Below are 24163 nucleotides of genomic sequence, written 5' to 3' on the forward strand. Positions count from 1 at the left end.
TTTAAGAGTATGATTAAGTGGGCAAGCCAGTAATCCCTCAAAGAAAAGACTGTCAGATTGTCGCGAACCCATGGCATTCTACTCCTTACGAATTTACCCACCCCACATGCTTATGACCCTGCATTTAAATGTTGATGCTAATCAGTTTGGAGGTTATTGAATATGAGACAACATCAAGAAAAGCAATTTAAATCAAGGTCAGATCATCTTTATAGCATAAACCTGACAAATGTATCAGCTATGTGTTTTGTACTCTACAATTGCTTCCTTGTAATTCTAAACAGTCCTGTCCTCAGACTATGGATTTATTTTCCTTTGGGGTTCTGCCACTCAGATGTCATTGTCTGTTAGCTAAGCAACCTGATGAATTTCTAGTGTGAAGGATGCCCATAGACCAGTAGAATAATATATCAACCAGATTAGAACATATTACTGCTTAAGAACTCTTTAAGTTTTCATGATGTGCTTTAGACTCCCTTAAGGAGGCTTCCCATGATATGATCTGCAGTGATCATATCAATATCTTATCAGATTGATTATATCAATATCTGCATGATATTTTCTGGCAGCTTTGACCAAGCTCATTATTGTTTAAACCATCCACCAGTGGTTATACTACCTTCTTTCCTTTGTTGGACTGTATAAGACATGCCATTTACCTGCCTTTGATATTTATTTTGTGTGAAATGTCTTGTACACTTGATATCACAGTGCTGGTTGATGTTGTTGGGTATTGGAAAGAGGAGATCAATAAATGCACATTCAGGAGAAGATAAAACTTGTATTGTTTAATATCTAAGGAAGTATCTAAGTACTCTTCAAAGTTTGTAAACTAACTTTAATTTATATAGACTCCAAATTTCCAATGGAACATAGCCCGCTAAATTCTGTTTTCTTCACAAACTTCTCCAAGTCATGAAGATTTTGCCTTAATTCTCTAAGCTGGATTTTCTGCTTCTCTTTGCTCTTCCTAACATTTCCAACTGCTTTGGCATTATTTACAGAGCTTCATGCTTTTTTACAAATGATTCATTTCTATATGTCCATGCAGATTTTAAAGCATAACTCCAGGGGGTCGAGAAAAAAATGCAGCAAGTAAGGACTTTGTTTGCCTTGCACTTACAGACCTACTTTTGATTCCTGGCACCACATATAGTTCCCTCAGCACTGCTAGTTGTGACTCTTGAACACAGAGTCAGGAGTAAACCCTGAGCATAGTCATGTGTGGCTTCATTACAAAACATACACACATACAAGCATACACACATAAAATCAATCCAAACCTACTTGCCTCCAATAAGCATCTATGATTATGACTTGAAATTTTCCTGATGGAAGAAATGTCTCTCATAATGTATTCTATCTTCTTCCTTATTTTTCAGCATATCCTTTATTTTTTGAGTATCATGTTCTATTGCGGTGTGAGACACTGACAAGGAATGAGAGAGAAAAGTGTCTGAAAACCATCTGGAGATGGAGATTTTTAAATTTACCTCTTATTCAGATCCTTAACTAAATATCTAATTAGCCTAACTCTAAGGTAGCCCACAACTCTCCAAAACTGGTGGATGGCAGAAGTAATATTTGCTTGTTTCTTGTTCTTTTCTTTTCATATTTGGTGAAGTGATGGGGGCTAAACCTCATCCGATGATACTCAGGGGATACTCTTGACTCAGCACTCAGAGGTCACTTCTGGTAGGACTCAGGGAATGTTATGTGTTGCATGGGAACTCAATCTGTGCTGGCCATATGCAAGGCAAGTGCCCTACATACCGTATTGTTATCCCATTAGCTGTTTGATGATTTCACAATTTTTCTCCCCTTCCCTTTGGTTCTGGTATTTGCAAAAATTAAGCATTATCTGACAGCATATTGAATCCTCAGGCTTGGTATGGAAGAGGGTGATACCTGTTTCCTAAGAACTTCTAGGCATATTGTCCTATCCCCATCCCCTTAACTACCTTCAATTTAGGAATTTAAAGTAAAGTATCTTGGTTGTCCAAACACAGTTTAAAGATTTTCCCCTTTGATAATATATTTATATATAAACTACACATAGTTGCTAGCATGCTTTTAGTATGTTTTCTCTGAAGGAGATATACAACTTGTCCAACTTGTGAAAGGAGAATGCAGATATCATTTAATCTTTCTCTTTCTTTATCCCTTTCTCCTTGCTTCTCCTAACAGTTATTTGATTCTTTTTATTTTCAAGCAAGATGGATAAAAAATGAAAGGCAAAACAAATATGGAAACAAAAAAATCCACTAAATCCACCTTGGATTTAGCTCACAGTCCTATATGAACTTGGATATTACAATTGATTGTTGACTATAAATTGCCTGCATAGGACCATATACTTAGCAGAAAAAGCTTTTAAAGACAGAAAATTGGCTGGAAAAATTAAAATTAGGCAGTAATAGGAAAATAAGAAGGAAGAAACAAAGGAAGAAAGAAAGGAAAGAAATGAGGAATGGAGGAAGAAGGAAAGGAGGAAGAAAGGAAAGGAAGAATGAAGGAAAAAGAAAGGAGGAGAAACTGCTACACTAAGCACCTTGATATTCACTGGAATACTAAGGAAGACTATTTTGGCTGGGAAAGTTATGGGCCATAGCCACTGGTGCTCAAAACTTACACAAGTCTAAGCAGTGATCATCCATTACAGTGTTTGGGGGACCTTATGTACAACTGGGATTAAATCAAAACTGGCTGTGTGCAAGATAAGCTCCTTAATAACTTTAATATCTTTCTCTTCATGCACTACTAATAAGATTAAGAATCACTTTATAGAATAGAGTCTATATTCTGTAGTTAATTCCAAAAGCAAAATGTGACTCCTTTATCAAATAATGGATAGTTAGCATGACAAAAATACACTATTAGCTATTAAATATCTTCCATAATTTTACCCACTACATAAAAGAAACCACCATATTTAAATACAATAATAATAATAATTACATAATGTATTATAATATTATAGCAGACTATCAATATTTACTGGTGAAACAGAAAAATGTTTCCTATAATAGGGATAAAAAATGTCAATAGAAGTCAGTTCTAGAATAACACAGATGGAAGAAAATGTATTTAAATTAAATTAATGTAGAATGTATTCCTTAAATCAAAGACTTTTGTTTGCCTTTTTTGTGGTTACCCATGTATGATCATTGGTTCCTCATAAAATTCCCTGTGCTCCATTAAGAGTGATTTCTGAGTGTTGCTGGGAGTAGCCCAAGAAACAGAAAAAAAAATGAACTTAAGGAAAAACATGGCTATAATATGATCAAAATAAGTCAACTTTCTTACCAAGTATCCCATAAAGGATAAACTTTCACTGTTATAAGCTTTTCACACAAAGTAGAGCCATATTATTTCTAAGTAATTTCTCATACATGAGAAAAGCATTATAATCTGCAAATGCTTAGAAAACAAGTAAAGATGCCAAAAAGATACAGTACAAAGGAAGACTGGGAACTAACCTTGGCATTTGAAACTATTTAAATAGCCCAAAGAAGTCAGGAGTAAAAGACTTGAGGATTAAAGAACAGATGATTTAAGTAGAAGACAGATACATGATGAGAGACATAGTCATATGTAAAACCCAGTACCAAACCCTCCTTATTCATTACTGTATATCTAATCCCTTTCATGGTGCCTGATTCATCAAAAGTATCCATCTAAAATCTACTGAAACCTTAAATAGATTATTTATCTTAAAGGACAGTCTTAAAATGTATGAAATGCTTGTATGCATTTGCAATCCACACTGCTTGCTACCTTACAGCATACTAAGCAATTTTCTTCCCCAAATCTAGGGAACAGCCATGTGTGAAGACAGGCTGCCAAGGGTGATATTGACTGAACTGGCCAGCCAACAGCACAGAGAGAAAATTGATGAGAAAGGTAAGAAGTTCAGTAGCAAAGTGCTTTCGTGAGAGGGCTTTACACCCCATAAATACTAAACTTTATTTGATAGATAAATCTCCACATTCAATTCAAATATGTAGTATTTAATAAAATACGTTTATTATGATGCACATATGACACAAATTGCAAATCATATTTGTGGCAGAGCCGTGAACATACAGTGGTCTTTTGGAAAAAAAAACCACATACGTTCCTGTCTAGCCTTCTGCATTGATAGTAACACCTGTCATATAATGTGATAGATTTCTCTGTTTCCTTCCCCACCACATTTCAAATTCTATGGGGGAATATTTTTGTTTGTTAGCTAATTCATCTGTTTAAAAGAGACTTGTGGAGTAGCTGCAATATGCTGGAAACTGTCTCAGGTGTGGAAAAGAATGTACCAGACAAATAATTTCTACTTATAATTGAAGTCACATTACTGTCAAATAAGACAAATGTAGTAAAAATCAAGCATCAAAGTATAAAGTTGGTCAGACAGAAAGCAAGATTGAAAGAGCTGGGTGGGAGGTGATGTGCGAAAAATTGTAATTTTAAATAGAGCAGGCAATTATAATTTTAAATATACCAGGGAAGACTTGATTGAGTGATAGTGGAAGAAAAAATATACCTAAATGAGATGAGCATTTTTTAAATTTTGTTTTTGGATCACACCCCTGATGCTCTCAGTTAGGGAGGATGAGGGCATTCTTGTCTTACCTCGAGTAAGTTCAGGTGATGGGTTGTTGCCAGTGATGTTTGGAAAATAATCTGATTGGTGCAAATCATGAACTTTTAGCCTTTTGGGCCATCTTGCAAGCACAAGAAAACCTTTAGCCTATTCCTGTTTATAAGCAACTACTTGAACTAATTATATATATTAGGCACATAGTACAATGAACACAAATGCATTACTATATAAGAAATAAAAAGTAAGGGGATTTCCTCTCCTTTTTATGACCTCTCAAAGCAAAACCAGAGCATGAGTATACTACAAATAATGAATCCATGTAATAAAATATTATCAGAAGGAACAGATGATAATATAGTCATAGGATACTTGCTCATCGCCTTGCACGTGGCCAACCCCAGAATCCCATAATAATCCTCTGAGCACTGCCAGGAGAATTTTGTGTGTGTCTGTGGGTTTTGGGGTGGAGGAAGGCAGGCTATACTTTACAGTGCTGAAATTTTGCTCCTAGCTCTGTGCTCTAGAGTCAATCTTAGTGGAGATTAAGGGTACATATGTGATGCTGGGGTTCAAACTGGATTGACTACATGCAAAGCAAGTACCCTACTTATTGTACCATCATTCTACCACTCAAGAATAATTCTTGAGTGCAGTCAGGAGTTACCCCTGAACATCACCAGGTATAGCCCCAAAAGCCAAAATAAATAAATAAATAAATGGAAATATAAAGTATGCAAATGAATAAGCTATTATTATGCTACAACTGAAGGAAAATGCATTCTAGTTCTTTTTGCCATCGGAAAAAAGGTTTCATTTTTACAAAGCCCAAGATTTTAGAAAACAAATCAGGCCATCAGTTGGGTTGCTCCCTGCCTGTGACCTTGCATTTTAGTAGTCGTATGTACAAAGTACTTAATTTTTCACTGGCTGCCTTTGCTGTTATGTAAGAAATGTCATTTCTTGTAAATGTCAGGTGTCAGTGGTGAATGACAGACCATGAATTATGAATTTAACGAGTCATGGTAATGGTAATAGAAGTGGTAATTTCACCATAATGAGGATTATGCTTATCTTTCTGCTTCTTTTCAGTGTAGCTGATAGTAAAAACGAGTATTTTTCTTGGCTTTGCCTGAGAACATAGATTCTTCTATCATTCACAGACCTGTTCCACTTCTATATTGTGCATTTGAGTGAATAATGGGGCAGCGTCTGACTTCCTAAACCCCTAGTCTGTGCATGTCTGGTTGAGGGCAATGGCTAATAATGTTTTCACAGACTGGATGTCTGCCTATGAATCAGTAGAGGGACAAAAATCACCAAGGTTTTTAGTGGCACTGTCAATCCCTCAGTCTCTCTTTTGCATCCCTGATGAAATGAAGAGCAGTGACTTGCAGGAATATTTCCCACTAATTGCAATCTGAATTTATCTGTCTGCATACCTGTTTTTCCAAATGAAGTTGGAAACATACACAAACACTGGAGTGAATCTTTCAGATTTATTCCTAAAACTAGAGCTTCATATAACTTGGACTTAATACTCTGGTGACAGTTTTCAGGAAAATGTTGTTGCCAAAACAAAATAATTGTTATTGGATTTTGTGACATCCTATTTGTAACCTTTTACCATCAAGGAGGATAGTGAGGAAAGGTTGAGAATAAAGGGGAAATATTTACATGTAATATGTTAACTTTACAAATTCTCCAGGGCCCTTCTTTGTTTCATCTTCTGTTAAACAGCTTCTTTCTTTATCAATCAGCTAAGGCAGAAGGCCAGGAATGCTGGGGTTTGCATGGAGCAATCAAGCACATCAAAATGGAAGTAGAGCGAATTTGACTCTACTCAGAATGCTACGAGAGAGAAAGCCTGTTTCTCATAAAATGAATGCTGTTGTCTGCTAGTCTCCTTTATTTCTCTCTTTCTATTGCTGCCCTCTGCCTCTTCCCCCTTCTCTGTTTCTACAGAACCGTTTCTATCCCTCTTTCTTCATCTTTGTCATTTCCTACTGTCTCTCTCTGTTTTTGCCTTCTTTTATCTCCGACTCAGGCTCTATCTTTTTCCAAGTCTCTCAATGCAGATTCCTCTTGGATCTCTCTTATTTTTAAGATTATGCACCTCATAAAAAGTTGATAGAGTCAGCTGTGTCCAGGATAATCATTGTATTTTATTGCTAGGCAACTGTTAGTAATCAATGTGATGGTCAAAGGCTACAATGCTTTCCAGACCAGAAACTGTGTCTTGCTGCTTTCCAAGCCCAAGTAATTGTGATTGTCCACATCGAAGCCTTGCACTCTTGGCAGAACTACCCAGAGAACTCCAGCAGAAAACTCCAGCATAGGTCTCAGTTTGCTTTGGGCTCCTAAGTAGATTCATAATAAACACTCAATTTTCCCTTTGCTTTTCTAAGCACAATACTACAATGCCTTAGACAGCAGTATGTTTGGTGTGCAACTTCAGAAACAATTTACAGTTCCCTCTGACTAGGGTAACTATATCTATAGATTGCCCAGAACAATGACTGTTTATGGCATTTTTACATAGGATCACTAGTAAGAACCCCTTGTTCATGTTTAAAATTATTCTGGCTCATATGACAAGTATGTAGTTCATCCTTATGATCTACTACTCTGGTTTGTACTCATGAAGTAATGTGCAAAATTTTACCACATCACCACTTCACTTCAATCTACTTTAAGTACTAATTTTTAAAGGGTAGTTGAAAATTTGCTGCTAGGATGAAAGAGAAAATAGGGAGCAGCAAGGTAGTATTGGTATAGAGTGGAATATTTTTGGCTCAAGAAAGAGAAGAAAATTAAATAAATAGGAGAACATGTGTTACTATTTTGGGTTTTAGACTAAATTGGAATAAGCCAGTCACAGTAGGAAAAATGAAATTTATAATTTCACTGTATGTGGTCTCAAAACATTCTATTCATAAAAGCAGAAAGTAAAATGGTGGTTGCCAGGGATAATGAGAAAACAGAAAGTTATTATTCAACTGATAAAGTTTTAGTTATGTCTGGTGAGCTAAGTTTTAGAGTTAGGCTGGACATGACAGTGCTTCTACTTAACAATATAAGTTATGCACTTAAAAAATAAGGGGGTAGGCTTCAAGTTATATGTTTTCATCAACATTAAAAAGGAAATACCTAAAGGTAATTTAAAAGGTAGAAAGATTCAGAGCATTGGAATCAAAAGAATGGCTGTGAATCAAAGTATTGTCACTTCTTTGTTATGAGCCTTTCATTCACTGAGCCCTTGATCTTGCCTTTACAATAAATAATACAATAACACCAGGCTTTGTCCTTGGGGTAGGAATGAGGTTCAAGTGAGGTTAGAAATACAAATACTGACAAACGCTCTCCTTTTCTGCCTAGTTGATGCTGGGAAACTATGCCCAAGGATCTTCATTCAAAGAAGAAATGATGCTTCAACAATAACAGCAGAAAGTTTTCTTTTGGTACAGTGACAATTAAATCAATGCCCAAATATCTATCTTTTGTATTGCTTCATTAAAATGTTGATTATAACTATGAGGGGTTGAGTGATAGTACAGAGGGTAGATGCCTGCCTTGCACTCTGCTAATGTGGATTTGATTCCTTGCACCCTATATAGCATGTTGGGACCCATCAAGAGCATTCCTTGAGCACAAATAAAATATTGATTAAAACCAGGAATTAAACATAAATATCACATCATTTATTTTCTTCACAATAACACACATAATATATTCTTAATATCAATATCAATATAGTTTACCATTTCAATAACCAAGCACTAAAATTTCAAATATTTAGGGGTGTTAACTTAATAGTGTATGTACAACCAGAAAACTGTTTGTAGTTTAGTGAAATTCTTGTGATGATAAGAAAATGTAAACATGATTTATAAGTTGAGTTTTAATAAGATTTAGAATTATTAGTTTATGGGCCCGGAGAGATAGCACAGCGGCGTTTGCCTTGCAAGCAGCCGATCCAGGACCAAAGGTGGTTGGTTCGAATCCCGGTGTCCCATATGGTCCCCCGTTCCTGCCAGGAGCTATTTCTGAGCAGACAGCCAGGAGTAACTCCTGAGCAACGCCGGGTGTGGCCCAAAAACAAAAAACAAAACAAAAAAAAAAGAATTATTAGTTTATTTTTATCCAAGAGTATTTTTGTATAACCTAGACTACCTACTCCCTAAAATATGGCTAAAATATAAAATATTTATTCCTTTTGCTTTTTTCTATTTATCTTTTCAAAACGTGAAATGCATTAGAGTTCTTGAGTCTTTTTCTTGGAGTAAAATAGGCAGGAAGCAAAGGGTTTTTGAGAAAAGCAGTATTGCTATCTCTTTTTAATTTTATTTGTGAAGTATTCTTTGGTCTCATATTAGGCACTGGCAAAATTTTAACCAAGAGCCTGCTATCATAAAACTTATAGTTTAATGGGAGAGCAAGCATAAACAAATTATTAATCAATAACACAAGAGTGTTCTTTAATGTGAACTTGAATTTGATGTTGCACTAAGGAAAGATGGAACTAAACATTGTCTAGAACACAATCTTCCAACAACAGCAGCTTTTTATATCCTGAGTGCTTTAAGAAATATATACTCTATAAAATGATGGCTCTGATAAATAATCAGACTCTTGCACTCATTGAGTATATAGAATTATGTAATCTTTAGTTATATGCAAGTTACCTCACTTTATGGCTTTTATTTTCTTTCCTGACTCTCAATTAGTTTTCTCACATCGTCCTATCTTGAACAGAGCATTAAAAACTTGGTGACCTGCATAACTTTTCAATAGATACTGACTCTAATTCAATTTTCTGTAGAACATCCATCAAATTCCTGGTGGTATTAAAAAATAATAAAGGAGCTGAAGAGATTGCTGCATCGGGAGATCCAATTCTTTCATCTGAAAAATGGGGGTAATAATACGTGACACTTACTAATCTAAAGAATTTAGGAGATGAATGAAGTAATTGTTTCTGCAAAGTTCTTCAAATGCGAGGAGAAATAACATATCATTTGTTAAAACTTCCAACATGAAGCATTACCTTCCTGTTTTCTCAGGATTATTGGATACAATCTCCATTTCAACAATGTATTTATTCTATTAAATACTTTGTTTAGAAACTAACAATAAGTTTTGAGGCTATGATAAGGTAGACAGACTCTCTGCTAGCTAGGGTTGGGATGAATCACACAAGATGTGCAACAAAGCTCAAATGTTTATAATTTAGCAAATACCAATCATTTGGTGATGGCCTCTCATTAGGTCACCAGAATGATTGAAAAAATTAAACATACATGATCACACCATACTAAGGAATTGGGCATCTCAGTGTTGTTTAGACCATTGGTTGTCTTGGTTACAACTTCTTTTTATTTTATTTCTTTTTTAATTTTAATAGTTTCTCATAGATATAACTCCAACACTATATTCAATACTAGTACACACATCCCCATTTATTTCAAATTCCCTCTCACCTGGCACTCATCAACTCAGTTGTGTGAGTCATTTCCCCGTTATTTTTGCCATTGGATCTTTCTTGCTGCCTTGCTGTGTGTCTTAAATCTCAAATATAAAGATGTTCTGTAGATGTCCCTTTAATTATGACTGAGTTCTTTCAGCATGAAATTGTCTAGCTTTCTCCATGCTGCTGTATATCACAGGACTGTATTTATAAAACTATATAAAATATAATACACTTTAATTTCTTAGTAAGTTCAATCTGTAGTTGGGCAATTGGGTTGTCCTTATATATTGTCTGTTGTACTAAGTGCACCAATGATTATAGTTTGGCATTTATCCTTTCATATTAATGTTTTTGTGTTTGGGATATATATACCAAGATGCGGTATTGCTGGATCATAGAAAATTCTATTTATTATTTATTTATGGTTTTGGGGCCACACCCGGTGACTCTCAGGGGTTACTCTTGACTATGCACTTAGAAATCTATCCTGGTTTGAGGGACAATATGGGATGCCAGGAGATCGAACCATGGTCAGTCCTAGGTTAGCGCATGCAAGGCAGACATCCTACCACTTGCACCACTGCTCTGGCCCCGAAAGTTTCATTTTTATTTTTTTGGAGAAATATCCAGTTTGATTTCTAATAGAGCTTGAATTAGATGACATTCCAACCAGTGGTGTATGAGGGTTACTCTTTAATAACACCCACCAACACTGGCTATTTTCAGATGTTTTGAAGACCACAGTTTCTTTATTAAACAATATTCACATGAGGGGACACAGCAATAGAACAGAGAAGAAGGCACTTGTCTTGCAAGTAGCCAATGAATGTTTGAATCCCAGAACCCCATTTGATTGATTCCCCAGGTACTATGAAAACTAATCCATGAGCAACAAGGCACACAAGATGTTGCAAGTCAGCCCCTGAAGAGGTTGACTGATGGAGGGATGGAGGAGGAGGTCTTTCCCCTCCAGCTCGGAGCATACATCTGCCACCCTGTCCATCCGACGATTCTGAGGTGAAATAGCCGGTAAACAGCTCGCAGACAGTCAGGCTTGTGGAAATATTAGCTTTATTCGGCGGACAAGACTGAAGTCCAAAGACTCAGCATCAGTTCCAGCAAAAAGCCTCTTGCCTTCCACAGACCCTTGTTTTTATCCCCCAGAATCAGGTACCACCCAATGGTGGGATCAGATACCACCGAATGGTGGAACCAGAATCAGGTACCACCCTAGGATGGGGGCAGAATGCCAGGTCACACCCTAAGGTAGGGCACAAACACCGATCAGGGTAGGGTCAGTAACATAATAATCCCCTAAAATATTTACATACACAACAACAAGGTGTGCCTTTCCTCCCCCCCCCCCCAATATACACACAAATAACCTCATGAGCATTTAAGTTGATTCTGCTCTGGCCACATTGAATAAAGCTGCTATGAAAATATAAATAGGATAATCCCTCTTAATGTTTTTGGAATTAATGAATTATATGGAATTCCTATTTTAATTATCTAAGAAAATAAAATACCATTTTTATAAAGGTGGTGCCAATTTTTATTCTCTCAATAGTATAAAGGTATTCCTTTCCCCAATATCTTCATCATTATTTATACTACTTAGAATTGAACTCTCCCCTGACCATATAATAGTCTTCCTGTTTATCCTACCCATTGATCACTTTACCTTGCAGGTTGAATTAAATTCACATTCCCAGTTTAATCTGAAGACCAATCTAAATCAAGTGAAGTAGAATAAGTTACAATTAGATACAGAGTCTTTAAGAAGACAACGAACTTTTAACAGGTTTATTAGGGTGAAGCCAATCATGTCTTATTGATACCTTTAAAAGAACCCCAAAGTCTTAAAGGCTTTGGCAATAAAGAGGGAAAGAGTCCAGGAAGACATGTCGCATAGAAAGCATCTTAAACCAAGGAGAAAGGCCACAGGAGGAACTAAGTTATCAGTACTTATGCTTTTAAGTTTCAAGCCTCTAAGACTGTGAGTATTTCTGTTGTTTTAAGCAGCCAACTTGTTGCAGTACTGTTAGGGAACCTTACAGAATCCCACTTCTGATACTGAAAGCTTTTAGATCAGCCTCTTCTCAACAAATACTGTGCTGAATAAATGTTAGTTATAAATAGTAATGTTTATTAAACTATTTTAAGCTTAGCATCTTGATATGATGCCAATTATTTTACATAATTGCTTTATGATGGGAAATATACCTTTTGCCAAACATACTGATCATGGAATTTTACATTTATTCTTACTCATCCTTTCAACAATAGATAAGCTGGGTATAATTCCTATTTGATATTCAAAGAATCTAATAATCCCAACTATTTAGATCACTTCTATAATCTAAGAAGCTAATTATTCAAAATCCAGTGTGCCTCTTGATACAAAAATTATGTGTTTATAGTTACACAATAATGAAAATTTGTATTTCTGGTTCATGAAAAGCACTGAAATGATCAATAACCCCAGTTAAATGTCATGATACAAAAGTTGTCTTCGTATTGTGTTAATATGGAGAATAAGCAATTGATATTCAGTTGAACAGTATGGGTAGAACAACTCTTAATGGTTTAATTTTGAATTCTCTATTAATAGCATTAAGGATAACAAATCAATGTCCCTAGATGGATAACAGTGACTTCTCTTGCTAATTTAATTTTTAGTAGCTAATAATTTAGACTGACATACAATATGAAATATTGTTCTTGAGAACAGACAGTATGGTCTGCTTTCCAATCATTTTATTTATTATTTTGAGCCAGAAAACACCAATGTTATCATTTATAACAACCACTGAAGCAAATGAATTTCATGCCAATTATGAGGCACTGTCCTATGCCATTTTATTAGTACCTTGACCCTACAAAAATATTTATCTTTTTTTTTTTTTTTTTTTTTGGTTTTTGGGCCACACCGGTTTGACGCTCAGTGGTTACTCCTGGCTATGCGCTCAGAAATCGCCCCTGGCTTGGGGGAACCATATGGGACACCAGGGGATCGAACCGCGGTCCATCCTAGGCTAGCGCTTGCAAGGCAGACACCTTACCTCTAGCGCCACCTTCCCGGCCCCAATATTTATCTTTTGAATATCCACAAAATGAAGACAGAGACTGCATGCAAATTTAAAATACTACCATATAAAGAGTCTCATATGGGGGCCGAAGAGATAGCATGGAGGTAAGGCATTTGCCTTTCATGCAGAAGGTCATTGGTTCGAATCCTGGAGTTCCATATGGTCCCCTGAGCCTGCCAGAAGCAATTTCTGAGTGTGGAGCCAGAAGTAATTCCTGAGCACTGCCAGGGGTGACCCAAAAATAAAAAAATAAAGAGTCTCATATTATGTGAAAATTTGAAAATATTCTACTGTTCAAATCTTGGCTGATTTTGTCAAGAGTTTCTTGAGTCCCTATCTGGCCATATTGAATGGACGATAATTATTTACTTGTAATAGAAACTCTGGCAATACAGAAACACGCAGTCAAGACATGAAATTACTTGAGGTCACCAAGAACATGTATTTCAAGTAAAACATCATCAATCCATCTATAATTCACACTAGCCACGCTTCATTCTAGACACAGCAGGATAAAATGTCAATCCTAAAAATCCTAGCATCACACAATTCAGTTCAGTTCTACAGCTTCAGGCTCATTAAGTGCCTTGTGATCCTTACACTTGCCAGGCATCTTAGGGTGTTACTGATGAGAAGGTGAACTTATGTGAGATCAAAGTGAATTAATTTAGAAAAAAAATTGCTTCGCTCCATAGACTGAGCTTTTTCTGATTCAAAACTACTCAAACTGTGCTGAATCAATTGGATTCTCTAGTTCTAGCTTTTCAGATTTCAATGACATAGAATATAGGACTGATTAAGAAATCAAGACCTACCTTAGTTTTAAAATATGTAAAGGAAAACAATGTAGAAGACACATAATGAATGCTACCATATAAAACTTTCATATGGACAGTTAAAGAAGAATAATTTGAAGTGAGAAATGTTTCTGCTTATTAAAAGATCATAAGTTTAAAATATGACAAAGTGGGTGTGTGAACCTGGTTTGACTTAACACTAAGACCACAGACCACACATATACTATTTTATAATACATTCATCTCTGTATCACAGAATCTAACACAAGATAACATTTGTTAAATGGATGTTGATTTCCAAAAGTTCTATCTTATAAAAAATCTCTAAAAAAGTTCTCTAAAATCAATTATGATTGCAACATTTTTTTGCTAGGGGGCAGGAATGGCTGGAAGATTGGGCCAATTTGGGATTTCTCAGGGATTACCTATATGTATGTATGTATGTATGTATGTATGTATGTATGTATGTATGTATGTATGTATGTATTTGCACCACAACCAGTATTTCTCAGTGGTTACTCCTGGCACTGTGCTCAGAAATTACTCCTGGCAGGCTTGGAGGACCATACGGAGTTCAGGGAACTGATCCAGAGTTGGTCCTGTGTAAGGCAAATTCCCTACCCACTATACTATCACTCCATCATCTATTTCTCTGCAGTTTAGAGTCTATATTTAGAAGTGACATTAGACTGTGCTCGAGGAACCCAGTACAGTAGTGGTGATCAAACCAATGTAGTTTGTATGCAAGCCAAGTGCCTTACCATTTATGCTATCTATCTCTCAATTCCCTTCTGTGTAAACTCCTGGTAAATTTATCTGTCATTTGGAGACACAGGGGTTTAGAAACAAAACCCTGAAAACATGTAATGTCAATATTTCCTTAGAGACCTTTTTAACTAAGCTGCTGGTTAGAGGAATTTTGGGTACAATGGAGAAGATTATGACTCAGTATTATCAACGAACATTTTTAACCTGAGAACATAGCACCATGAAATCATAACCTGATGATATAAGGAGATATATATATAATGTATGATAAGATTTTTTGTCAGAGAAAAAGCAATATTGTGTTCTCAGGCTAACATTTCAAAGAATGCTTGTGAACAAAGATTTTTTGCATACAAAAATGTATTGATCCAATCTGATTGTCTGGATAGCAAAAGCCATTGAATTCAGTCTGACCTCATGATCGCATGTTCAAAGATAATGTGCAGGATAATTTTTCTGGTAAACATTTTATAGCCAAGGTAGATCTGTCACTGACAGTCTTCAGCAGGTATTGAACTGAACAAGTTTGAGCTTCCCATGTATTAATGATGAAAGCCACAAAGGCTTTGATGGGCAAGCAGAAATTTAATTTGCCAACATACTATTCCTTCTGATCACCATATACTTGTAATGAGATAAGCATAATTTCTATCACAGACTAATTTTGATAATTGGTAAAACGAAGAACTGTAGAAAATTTTTAGCTCAATTCTTTGCTATCAAACTCAGATTCTATTCCAGGTCTTCTCAACTTATGCATTTCTTTCCCTTTATCCCTTATTACTGAAAATATGTTACTAAGACTATATAGGTACTTGTTAAAAATGCAGAATCTTTGGCCCATCTCAGAATTAATGAATCATAATTTTCATTTTAATGTGATCCCTAGGTATTTGTATATATATCTGATTGTGCAAAATCTTATATACATCATGCTATATTAGTCACTGGAATATCTATGCTTTGTCAATCTTATCTCATTTCATTAGGAATCAGGGGTATATGCAAGAAATTACCTAAGGATAAGTTGACAATCTAGTAACCTCTCAAAACATTTATTTCTATTAAAATTATTATTTTTTCCTTTTTGTCACTTTTTATTATTTTTAATAATATTTTTATTTTAGCACCATGATTAAAATGTTTGTATATGGGTTTCAGTTTTAACTAAAAAAAATTATTATTAGTAGTATATTTTTATTATAGTTTAGGTGATGGAGTTATAAGAATGTTCACTTACTTGGTAATCCTATAAAAGATTTTAACCAGCCATGACACTGAAGTGGCCATGACCTTTCCATTCATCCCTGTGTCCACTCTAGTTCAGTGAACCAATCAATATCTCAGACCTTGTAGCCTTGTGCTCATTCTTTTTTAGCTGACAGTTATGTTCATGTGCAAATTCCTATATTTTCCCCTCCCCATGCCACCCAACCTAGCACTTTGATGTCTGTGTTCTAGTATGCAAGTGTTATTATCAATTGATATTTCTATATCAACGTGTGTCTCTATATACCACAGATTGAGTGAAACAATCTTGTATTTGTCCTTCTGCTTTTGCCTTATTTAACTTTGTATGATATCATCTAATTCCATCTAAGTGGCTATGAACTGCATGCCTTTTTTTCTTTAGAGGCTGCACTTTGTGCATATATCTGTTGTTGTACATTTGATTTGTTTCCATATCTGGTTACTGCACCAAGAAAAAGCTGCAGTGAAAATAAGCTTACATTTATTGCCTCACATTAAGATTTTTGTGTTTGAGAAATATATACTAAGATAACTGATAAATCTGGATGAAATGGAAGCCCCATACCTACTTTTCTTAGAGAATTATCCAAAAGGATTGCTTAGACACTATACCCAGTTACATGTTTAGCAGCAAAGAATGAGGGTTTGTTTTTATTAAACCTCATCTCTGCCAATATTCACAAAACAATTGTATTGAAGTAATATTCATGTTATGAAGAATAGTACTGATTTTTACCTGTGATATTAGAGGCATTTCTTAATTAAACTTAAGCTTTTCTTCTGAAAATAAGTATAATAAGCATTTCAAACTCACACAAGATTGTTTTGGGGGGTCAAACTAAAAGAGTGCTCAAGACTGGTGCTGTATGAGGATGTAGTTATATGCATTTATTCATTAATTTAAGCATGATAGAAGATCATTCATTCTAGCTGTATATTTAAACAAGTAAGCCTTGTAAAGAGATTCTCTTGGTTCTAAAGTTGCAGTAAGCTATATGTTTTAAATACTATCACAGAGACTTCCTTCATGCTAAAGTGAAATTTTGATGGACATGTGAGTTTCAAGTGAATTAACCTATAAAATTGACCTTGATATATTTATATATTTCCTAGAATTTTTAACCTCAGGAATCATTAATTTTTATTGATATTCTAATTCTAGGGTCCAAACTACTCAGCAATTTTCTTGACATTAGGTGTTACTTTGTTATTTGTAGTAATTATTTTGTAGATATTATGAGTTGCATATGAAAGGACTAAGACTTGTTCATCTTACTTTTGTAGCAACCCTTAAAGTTCAAAATTCAGTATTAAAGTGTTTAGGACAAATGAGAAGCCTAGCTATGTTTTCTAAAGATAACAGTATGATAGATGAGTAACTATGTAGAGGCTTTCAGCAACAAGAAATCTGTAGAAACTGAGTTCCAGAAAAATTATTTGATTATAGGAGGATTAGCTAAAAACAAGGAACCATAGGGTTCTCCATCCACTGCTCAGCCACATTGTGCTGTTGCATCAGGTCTTTAAACAAAGGAATTGAGACATTATAAATAAGTTATGCTATTTCTGCTATATGGTGTAAAGAGAAAAATCAAGGCCTAATTCTTTTCGAATGAGACAGATAAAATAAAAATTTTATCTGAATTTTTATTGTGAAAGAACAGGGGGAATCCATTAAAATATACTGAAAAGCAGTGAGTTCTTAGTAGCTGCTATTGCTTTATTATTTATTTTATGGAAACACTTCTTAGCTCCAATTTGAGTGTTTATAATTTAAAATTAGATATTGTAAACCACCATAATAAAGGTTTATGAGGCCACTATCAGTATGAGTTTCCTGGGTGTGGAATCATTATTCTTACTATAGCTAACAAATCCTTCAAAGACAGGTTAAGAGTGAGGAGTTGTAAAACTGTAAAAACTGTCCAAGATATACAATGAACTTAATAGTTCAAGGCATGATTTAAGTGAAATACATTAAATCTTTGTGCTTTGTCCACTGAACTGAAAAAGTCTGTCTTTTTGCTGGTTTTTATTTTGTATTATTATTTGATTCAGCACACTTTTATTTCTCTTCTGCTTCCCATGAGGAGATTAGGGTGGATTCTGGACCATGGTGAGGATTTAAGTTTGGTCTTTCCTGCCAGGATAATTCACACTACAATAGTTCGTACCTCCCAGTCTTGGTAGGGGGCTATGTATAATTGCCCAAAGGAAAAAATGAAAAGTTCTTTCACTATTGATGTTCTAAAATATGAATAAAAAGAATAAAATAACAGACTTTTTCTAAGTCTCCCAAGAAGTGATTTCTATGTTCAAATGGAGAATAGATATTTATTTTAGAAAATAAAATAAATCTGAATTGAACTTTTAGTGTGTTTCTAGTATTTATTTGATTTTTGTGGCATACCCACCAGTGCTCAGAATTCACTCCTGGAGAGCCATGGGAGATTGTAGGGTGTGTTGAATGGGCTGGTTTGCTAATGGGCAAGTAAAATATCCTTGCTGCATCATCTTCTTGGCCCCTGCCTCTAGCTTTTAAGGGGTCAAAGATTATCTTCAAATCATTATATTCATAGTTACATGTAACTGTTTTTAGCTATTGTTGTTTGTTATTGTTTTGGGGTCACACCAGGCAGTGCTTAAGGGTTACTTCTGGCTCTGCACTCAGTAATTACATAGGGAATCAGCTTCAGGTTATGAGATATTGGCAAATGAACTTCAGTAGGCCACATATAAGTAAGTACCTGACTCACTGTATTCTAGATCTCAGATTTTTAGCTATTTTTTTTTGTTTTGTTTTAGTTTTTGGGCCACACCTGGTGATACTCAGGGTTTACTCCTGGCTATGTGCTCCTGGCTTGGGGAACCATATGGGGGATTGAACCGTGGTCCATTCTAGGTTAATGTGTGAAAGGCAAATGCCCTACTGCTTGTGCCACCACTCAGGCCCTATTTTTAGCTATTTTTAAAACCTCTGTCATTCTCTACTCCTCTGTTTCTTTGATTTTGGGTTCCGTATTTTGAGAAATGGCCTCTTAATCTTTATTTTTGCAAGTTTATTTAAACCTTTAATTTTATTGAAGATTTATTTTTATTTTGTCTTTGCTTGTCTGTTTGATACTGAAAAATTGTTTTACGACATCAGAGTTTTATTTTATCTTCTCATTGGTTTATTGTGCATATTTATTCTATCCTATGTATTATTTTTAAAATTTACATCCTATTTTTAAAATACTTTCGAATTGTTCATTGTTTTATATTTTTGTTTTTATAGCTTATAAATAATTTTTTTTGTTTTTTTTTTTTGGGCCATATTCAGCAGTTCTCAGGCTCTTCATTCAGAAATTGCTCCTGACAGGTTCAGGGAACCATATGAGATGCTTGAGATCGAACCTGGTTGGCTAGATACAAGGCAAATGCCCTACCGCTGTGCTATCGCTCCAGCTCAAATAAACATTTTTATAGTTACCGTTGCAACCTAATATTCACTTTTTTCAGAAGAACAAGCTTCTACCTATTCTTTTTGATTTAGTTCAGACTTGCTTTCAGTTTTAACTCAAATTTTATTGCCCTATATATAAAAATATACTTTGTTTTCTATTTGATAATAGTTAATTAATATTTCACTCTTATTTTATAATAGCCAAAGAAAGAAAACATAAAGTTGCCATCAGACATCTGGTCAGACATTAAGATCTGGCTTCTATGGCCAGATCCAAATGACGATATTGGAGCAATATTTCTTCCCCATATTTCTTGTCATTCCCTTTTATTAAATTCATGGTAGTGCATGATGTCTACTTTAATCCTTCTATACTGCATAACTGGGGTGGAGTTGAGACTTAATGAAAGCCAATGAAGTATCATGATGATTAATAAGATTTACTAGGGGTTAAAGAGCCTACTAGTTCAATGCCAATTCATGAGTTCTATGTGATAACCTTCTAGGCATTAAGTCACTTAATCCACAAAAACCTTAAGAAAAGACATTCAATCTTTCCATTTAATAAATGGAGGACACTGAATTCCAAAGACTAATCCACTCAATTAGGAAGTGGTTGTAATCTCTACTATGCCTGAGCCCTTTTACAATTGCTTTTTCAGTGTGTGGTACATTCTACAACACTAACTAGTCAATATAAAGCAAGCATTATGGAAAATATACTTTTCAAAAGAAATTATAGAGTGGAGAGACAGTAAGGAGGTAGAGTATTTGCTTGTCTTGCATGTGGTAGACCTAAATTTGAACCATACATGATACCCTGTATGGTTCCGGTGAACCCTGCCTGGAGTGATGCCTGAGTACAGAGAGCCAGGTAAATCCTGACCACTGCTGGGTGTGTCTTCCAAACCAAAAGACAAAAAAAAAATTACTACTTAAGACAACCAAATTCCATTTGTGTGGAATATCATGATTAAGTCAGTGTTGGGTATGTAATTTTCAAAAAGCCTGGAATTTATATAGAAAGTCCAAAGCCAACTGACTCCCTTATTTAACGGCCTGATACAATTACCTGGGGACAATTGTTATCAGTTTCTTCCTGGTGAGAAGTAGTGCTTGCTATCCTACTCTATTAGATTATCAATTTTTCAATAAAAAGCAGTAGGTGGTGCCCGGCTTCTTGATGGACTCCTCTCAGTTTCCCAAAGATTTATGGTAAGCATTATTTTGAAAAGAATTGGATTTACCCACTGAGTTAATTTTCTTCTCAGTGAGAATTCCATCATTATTCTTTAGTTCAGAGGGAAAAAAAAGTGAAAGAAGTACCAATTCAACTAAATAATAAAACTTTCTACATTTCTATATGTGAAATATTATTCTTATTTAGAAGAATAACTACTCTGATGTTCGTGATATTCAACTAAAATTTATATTAAAGAATCAAAAGTTTTCACATTTATTTAATTATATAAAGTGTCATTTATTTAGTAGCATTGGTTTAAGATTATATAAAACCCCAGCAACATCACACCAGTGATAAATCTTTTAAAACTTTTGGTTTACCTATGTATTGATCATTCGAAGCCATCTGGAATTTTCTGAGTGCAAGTAATTAAGTAAAACTGATATTTACATTCCAAATGAAGTTCTCAAATATTGCAGAAGAAACACTTATTATAGGCTTGAAAATTTTATACATAAGCTATGTAAATATGCCAGCTCTTGCTTTTAATATACCTGCTAACGGTTCTTTGTTTGTTTGATTTTGATTTATTGGGCCACATCCTGTGACACTCAGGGGTTACTCCTGGCTATGCACTCAGAAATCACTCCTGGCTTGGGGGACCATATAGGACTCTAGGATCGAACTGAGGTCCATCCTAGTCAGCTACATGCAAGGCAAATGCCTTACCATTGTGCTATCGTGCAGGCCCCCCTGCTAACTGTTCTTAATGCACTTGTTAATGAATCAGTGGCTCAAGTATCTGTAGCTAGAGTCAGAATGGGAATGCAGAAATTGTGTTTAATAATAAATTATCCCCTCATTAAGACTAGATTGCTACCTGGACATGTCATAACATCTGTCTGTATCATTCTTTATGATAGATCCTGCTGGACAGAGAGGAAAAGTACCATTGGCATTATTGTGGTAAATCACCACAGAGGAGGAGGAGGAGCTGTAGGAGGATGAAGAGGAAGAAAAGGAGGAAGTGTTTTTCAGTCCACTAAAAAACTCAGATTATGTCATCAGGGACTGATGACAGCAAGTGACAATGCTCCCATTACTGAAAAGGCATTTACCATGTAAAAAAGTTGTATATTAGTTTGCAAGGGCTGCCATATATGGTTGATTATAGACTGTGACTTAAACAAATTGATTTTCTTTTTTTCTTTTTTGGTGGTCGTGGGGTAGGATTTTTGTTACACATAGTAGTGGTCATTTATGGTTCTGTGCTCATGACTGACCCCCTGAAAGTGAAAATGGGACTATAGACAGTGTCAGGAATTCAATCATGCTCTAACAAATCAAGCGTTACCTCCTACACTATTGCTCCAGCACTAGAAATTTATTTTCAAATTGTTCTGTTCGCCAGACATTTAAGAATCATGTCTCAGCAGTGTTTTAGTCACCTGTTTAAATCCATACTATTTCCTTTGACCTCTATCTGCCTACCATTCTCATAAAGTTTTCCTTCGTTCAAGAGAATCTTTGGCATCTCTATTCCTTCTGCAAATGACATCATTCATATTTATGTAGATTCCCACCTTAATGACTTCATTGGAACATACCCAACCATTCAAATGCTTCATATTCAAATATAATCACCTTCTGAGGAACTAGGGTGAGGGCACAAAGAGGTAAATTTTGTAGTTGAAAGAGTCTGGCCCATAATAGTTATTTTTCAAAAATATAAATTATTTACTGATGGACAAGAGATACATACTGACCAACACAAAGATGATATTAATTGTGAGAGTTGCTCTCCAACAATATTCACTGAGGTGTTGGCAAGCATAATTTTTGGAAGGTGTTATTTGAAGATTTATGCTGCTATTTCTTCTACTTCATCCTAATTTATTGTTATAGTAATGTTACAACTGATCAAGCAGATTCATCTAAGTTTCATGTTGCCATAAGACATCTTTCTTGAGAATAGTTATATTATAACAAGTTAATCATGAATCATCACAAATTATAACAATTATCACAAAATATCTTGAGGATAGTTCCATCATAACAAATTTATCATAAACTATCATCCCATATTCATGCAATTCCCACTCAGATATATGCTTCCCAAATGGAACCCTACAAAGCACAAGAGGAACAAGAAAGAAACATTCAAAGCTTTCCACTGCTTCCCATTAGCTGCACGAGAAATTCCAAATTCTCTATTGGGAATTTAGTGTCATTCAGTATTTAGACCTTATTCACTTTTCAGTGCTCCATCTCAAATGTCCCAATTTTATTCCAAAGAAGCTAATTTTTTATGTTATAAACCTATTTGGAACTTTATATCAATACACTCCTTAATTTATATCTTCTCTTTAGTTTTCTCATCAACCATTTTCATGTTGTAAACTGCTTATATCCTTCTGTTTTAGCTTTAGATCTCAATATTATGTACTGCAGTGAGACAGTAGATTAGTCAGTGAGGCAGGATACTTTAAGTATTTTTGGTTAATAGTCTTGGAAGGATAAGAGAAAACTATTTAATAGAAACTGAGAACTATGCAACATAAGTAACATTTATGAAATTGGGACGTTAAATTCAGTTTGGGAAGCTCTATGAATACATATTGATTTAATTTATTGGCTTAGTGCCTAAATTAGATTTCCTCACATCATAACAGTTATCTAGTTTTAATGAATATATACTTGACAATTAAGGAAATAATATTAGCCAGAAGTTATGAAGAGCTAGGGAGAACTTATTTGCTTCAAAAGATTCACAGATCTAGCAAAGTTTTAGCATTACAAAAGGAATAACTTCACCCATGAGGCTCATTATAATGGAAATTGAGGTGTAATTGTGAACAAAGATTAGATATGAAATGATTTATTAGGCTATTATGTAAACCAACAGAATTATTATGATCTTGGGGAACCAATAAACATAATAATTGGAGAAGTTTAAAGTTAAGTCCTCAGTCTAGTTCTATTACTCAGTTTTTCTTTACGTTCAAGTTACTAAGTAGTTATTTTTAACTGTATAGACAGCCTACATATTTCATATGATAATTGATTACAAAATGTCAACTGAGATGATATACTTAAGATGTCAAATATCACATAGATAATAAAGATAAATTACAGTATCGCTAGGTAAACCGTCCATTCACAAATTCAAATAGGAAGTATATAATTTTTTAAAAGTGACTGATTGGAAATTTAATAGAAATAAAATGCTTGATAATTATTTTTCTCAATGCCATACTTTTGGAATTTAAGATATATTTTTAAAATTAAGTTTCTTAAGTAAATCATATATAAACTGCCAACAATTTTAAGGTAATTACTCATAATCTTTTCCCACAACAGCTTGTTCTGATGAAAGAGGTAGCATATAAAAATATTGCATACTTTATAGAAAACCTCAGTACTTGGATATTAATGTAACTAAAACAACATGTAATTATAACCAAGAGGGAGCCTCTTGCTATTCTTTTTAAAATCCTATTATTTGAACGCTACTTGTCGTCATCACCATCTGCATATTCAAATGTGATGAAAATTGGTATAAG

The 24163-nt window shown here is 34.8% G+C and overlaps 2 protein-coding genes across 8 annotated transcripts in view; one reads left to right on the top strand and one right to left on the bottom strand.

Moving 5' to 3' along the window:
* The window catches only part of PACRGL (parkin coregulated like), a 491459-nt gene that overhangs the window by 165301 nt on the left and 301995 nt on the right, over nt 1-24163 (top strand). The gene's annotated exons all lie outside the window — the stretch shown is intronic.
* The window catches only part of KCNIP4 (potassium voltage-gated channel interacting protein 4), a 1191871-nt gene that overhangs the window by 149497 nt on the left and 1018211 nt on the right, over nt 1-24163 (bottom strand). The window lies entirely within an intron of this gene.

Source organism: Suncus etruscus, chromosome 16, assembly GCF_024139225.1.
Source record: "Suncus etruscus isolate mSunEtr1 chromosome 16, mSunEtr1.pri.cur, whole genome shotgun sequence".
Classification (NCBI taxonomy): domain Eukaryota; kingdom Metazoa; phylum Chordata; class Mammalia; order Eulipotyphla; family Soricidae; genus Suncus; species Suncus etruscus.